Genomic DNA, 5,135 nt, shown 5'->3' with positions numbered 1-5,135 from the left:
TCACCGATGGGATTTCTTTTCCTTGGCCTTAGTAACAGCAAATGACAGCCTTGAAGCTCTTCAATTGCACAACGTTACTGCATCCACTTTGAATCTCTTCTGCTGTATTGGTTTAATTGTTTGTGTCAGGTTTTCATACATTACATTTGATATGTAGGAGTCATGTGCTCTTATGTATAAAATGCAGATGAAGGTGCTGGGCTTAGACAAATGCTTGGCATGATTATAGTGAAAGAATAGGTTGGTCCTACATAAATTGGGCACGGCATAATAAAGACATAGGGGCATTTTAGTTTTGAGTGCCATTGGTTTACTTTAGTATGGTATGCATTTACTGTTGCATAGCTCGCAGTGGGAACCGAATAATTAGACCTGTACTGAAAATGGTCTCCGTCAGGGGTGTCAAACTGGTGGGCCATATGCGTCACTCGCAGGCCATGCCAACCCCAGCTCTCCAAATGAGAAAAATGTCATGAAACATCACTTGACAGCAATGTGACACAGCGAGTTTGACACCCATGGTCTATGTTTTTGCTTCATTTCAAAGGATAACAAACAAATGGAAGGGCTTTGTATGCCTCAATTTAATTAATAATTTTGCCATAAATTAGTATACAAGGTACTTTCTAACTTAATAGCCAGTGAATTGCTTATTATAAAATATTGCTCCTGCTTTTCTAACAGGCCTCTAAAAAGTTAATATTTAATGGATGTTTAAATTAGCAGCAAAACTAAAGTAGAATGCTTAAAAGTTTAAAAATTGGAGCCTAATAGTTTTAAATGACAAGGGCAGGAAAATTACATGAACTGTCTTTGAAGTATTAGAATTCAACTCAAACATGATTTAATTTTTCTTACACCCTGTGAGTTTGCACCTTGTGTTAAACTATTTTTATTTTATTTTTTTGGCTAAGCCAACCTTGATTGAATTTACACAACAGTGTGCTAAAACCTTACTCACAGACAACACAAGCACACTGAAAGCACCATTATTTAATTTACCTGGTCACATTCTGTTGAGCTGTGGATTGCTTTCCTTATTGAGTAAGTCACGGTTAATTGGGCTCACTCCACATGCTAAGCCATAAATTTTGCCAGTCGCCTTTTCACCCAGCACATCAAGTCAAAATTAAATCACCTGATGGCTGGTTGGGACTATTTGAAGCCAACCGCTTGCTTCTGCTTTCTGCTTTCTGTTTTTTTGCCTTCCATCCAAATGTGGGCAAAGATTGAGCTGCTGTCTCTATGTTTGCTGAGAAAGTAGATGTCTACCCTTCTGTTCTGGCCTAGATGAACCAGGGTGACTGGATTTGTTATCTGTTTGTGAGTCCATCCATCTCTTTCTGCAGCTGCTCCACCGTTCCTTCTTCTGACTCATCCATCATCTCTTAATTGGCCTCTTACTCCTTTGGCCCATTAATCTCAATCTTGGAGCACAAGAGTTTGTCTTCATTTAACCAGAGACTTGGAGAGAGAAAGCAAGCACACACATTTTGCTTTTGCAGTCGAAGCAGCTGCAGTTTATCATACATGAGCCAGTGAGCACAAAACATGGCTGAGTTGAGAAACTGATTCCATGTCCCTAATCGGGGGAAAGCCCTGGCAACTAGGGCTAGGAAGCCAGTGTGTTCCCTCTTCGCAGAATGGCATTGTTTATGAGCAAGCAATTAGGTTTTCTATAAATATTCTCCCCCTCCACACACACACAGCAATCTGGCAGGAGAAACTCGTAGCTCTTGGGAGGACAACCACCATGGTGAGTCTCTTTCCAGACCATTAGCACCAGCAGGCTGCAGATGGTGATGGTTGTGTTTCACTGAAGTTATATTGCAAGAGAAAATGAGTACCATTTTCCTGTTATCATTGCTGCCATGATGGGTAGAGAAGGAAGAATTGGCTCCACATGGCACAGGGATTAATGGAACAGAACAATGCTGTCACTGAAATGGGGGGAGTTGCCCCCCCCCCCACAAAGCCATTTTAAACCCATTTAAAACAACTTTCTTAGCAATGTTTACACTTGCTTTAAAACGGTTTTCCACTTTTCTTGAATCAACCAGGGGGAGAAGTTCGAAGCTAATGTTATGGTCGGCAAACTGCCAAATCCCACCCCTGGCTGGCCACAGCCACCCCTCCCCTCCCAGGAGTCTCAATGCGGCCCATTTTGGATGCGAGGTAAGTGCAGGGCCCACATGGAGGCTTGGCGAGGGTGAAAAATGGGCCTCCCGGAGGCTCCAGAAGGCTGGAAACTGGCCCCTTTCCGGCCTCTGGATCCTGGGGGAAGCCATTTTTGTCCTCCCAGAGGCTCAAGGAAAGCCTCCGGAGCCAGGGGAGAGTAAAAACAGCCCCTCCCCCCACCATGGTGCAGGAGGCTGACTAGGCCACGCCCACCATGGCCACACCCACCCAGCAACTGGACAGAGAACTGGTTGCTGAAATTTTTGAAGCCCACCCCTGGAGAGATCTACGAAGAGTGAGGGGGTAATTAAAACATATAACTAGAGGGTTGGGACCTCGGAGATCTTTTAGGCCAATCAACTCCCTGCTCAAAGAGGAGACCCTATGCTGCCCGGGGAGTTCTGGGAGTTGAAGTCCACAGGTCTTAAAATTGCCAAGGTTGGACAACCCTTGCCGTATACCATTCCAGGCAAATGGCTGCCTGAACTCTTCTCGTAAACCTCTGGTGATGAAGCACCCACAATTTCCTAGGGTAAGCCATCATCATTCGATAAAATGCACTGAGACAGAGACCTGCTCTCACCACAAGAGCAGGGGACGAGAGGGCCGTTCTGTCGTTCCAACAGCCACCGCAAAGTAGCACCAGGTGCTCTCTGTTACCCAAGCACGTGCTTAATTACTGTATTCTTTCTAATTGTTGTGTAGATATCAAGGACTTGAAAAATTTACCGTTTCCCAATACAGGTAGTCCTTGACTTACAACCATTCATTTAGCAACTGTTACAGATACAGTGGCACTGAAAAGAGCGCTATATAACCAATACTTGCACGTTGGATCATTGCAGCATCCCCATGGACCCATGAGCAAAATTCAGGCACTTGGCATGTATTTACAAAAATTGCAGCATCCCACGGGCATTGTGATTGCCATGTGTGACCTTCCAGCCAGCTTCTGACAAACAAAGTCAATGGGAGAAGACGGATTTGCTTAATGACTGCATGATTCCTTAACATGGTGTATTTGTAGTAGCATAAAACAAAAGCTAAATGGCCTAATACAGTGGTGGCTAACCTTTTGGGGCTCTTGTGCCCAAAAATGCACGCGCCAGCACCCAGAATGCAACACGCACCCCCACCCCACGCCCCCTGTGCACATGCACGCAATCTTTGACAAATGATCACATGGAAAATAAAGCGGAAGGAAAACACCCACAAAGTTTTAATGCACATTTTTCATTTATATACAGATTAATAGCCAGCCCTGCAAATGTGTGTGTATTGCTCAGTGCACCTTATTTGTTTTTTGTTTTTCCCCCTAATCATAAAGTAAGATAAGAATGTGGGTTCTGACTGCCATTACTATGGCAGAGAATTAAGGCACCTTGGAGCAGTTTTTTTTCTCCTTGTTTGAGCAGTTGGGCAGTCTTGGTCTTATAACAGGAAATACATTATTGCTTGTTGGAATCAGCCCTGCAAATTTATGATTAGTCCTCTAGGAGAGAGATGGTTCAAAAATACAGTACATATGCAACCATCTGTTTCAATATCTGAATGTGTTGTGTGCAAGAGAGGGAGCGGGGGGGGGGGAGGGAGAAAGAGACAGATCTGGATAGAGGTTATTACTAAAATCTAGTGAGTGCCATGAGGTACAGCACGTAAACATGCCAGTGTTATCACCTTATGGGAAGGCACAGGTATATAGGAAAGTATTTGGGGGATAGTGAAATATGGTTTCATGACCCTACCATAGGAGAGATCTGAGGTGTTAAATATCTCTTTGCACATCATCAAAAAGTTCTCTGCTTGAACTCATTCCAGGCTTTGTTTACACTCAGGATAGGTAGATATGTACTAAGGAGAAAGCTCACAATAATATTTGACTGCCATGGAACCTGCCAGTGAAGCAGCTATCATCATCCTGCTGGGGCAATCAGATCTCCAACTTTCTCCAATTCTTTCCATCTTTGATGTTCTCTGGGTAGATATATCCCTTTATCAGAATTAATTCCATTCATATGGACTTGATACAACGAAGTGTTCGCTGTAATTTGCCGCTGCATGTCTGTCCCCAAATCACAAGTATTCCAATCTTTGTGTAAATTCTTCACTTTTGGGGGAAATGATAAACTATACTGAAATATTTTAAATAGCTAAACAAATAGAATCAACACTATCAGAGCCATTATGGTTAGAATGCAGCCATTATGGTTAGACTGCAGTACTGCACGCTAATTCTGCTGACTGCCAGCAGTTCGGCAGTTCGAGTCTCACCGGGCGCAAGGTTGTCTTAGCTTTCCATCCTTCTGAGGTTGGTAAAATGAGGACTCAAATTGTTGGGGGCGATATGCTGACTCTGTAAACCGCTTAGAGGGTTGTAAAGCACTAAAGGTAAAGGTTCCCCTCGCACATACGTTGCTAGTCGTTTCCGGCTCTAGGGGGCAGTGCTCATCTCCATTACAAAGCCAAAGAGCCAGCACTGTCCGAAGACATCTCCGTGGTCATGTGGCCAGCATGACTAAATGCCAAAGGCGCACAGAATGCTGTTACCAAAGTGGTCCCTATTTTTCTACTTGCATTTTTACATGCTTTCGAACTGCTAGGTTGGCAGAAGTAAAACACTAAAGGGGTATATAAATCTGAGTGCTATTGCAATCAAAGGGCAACATAACTGACTTATGACCGTTTTTCACAATTACGACCAATGTAGCATCCCCATGGTCATGTGATCAAAATTCAGACACTGGCCAATTGACTCATATTTATGACGGTCGCAGTGCTCCAGGGTCATGTGATCTCCTTTTCCGACCTTCTGACAAGCAAAGTCAAGGGGGAAGCCAGATTCACTTAACAACCGTGTTGCTAACTTAACTGCAGTGATCCACTTAACAACTCTGGCACAAAAGGTGGTAAAATGAGGCAAAATTCATTTTTGCTAAGAAACATTTGCCAAGTGAAAT

The sequence above is a fragment of the Notechis scutatus genome, chromosome 8, assembly GCF_049901735.1.
Source record: "Notechis scutatus isolate UNSWTSFEM ecotype Mainland chromosome 8, rNotScu1.2, whole genome shotgun sequence".
In the NCBI taxonomy this organism is placed as follows: Eukaryota; Metazoa; Chordata; class Lepidosauria; order Squamata; family Elapidae; genus Notechis; species Notechis scutatus.
Note: the sequence above shows the minus strand (reverse complement) of the source record.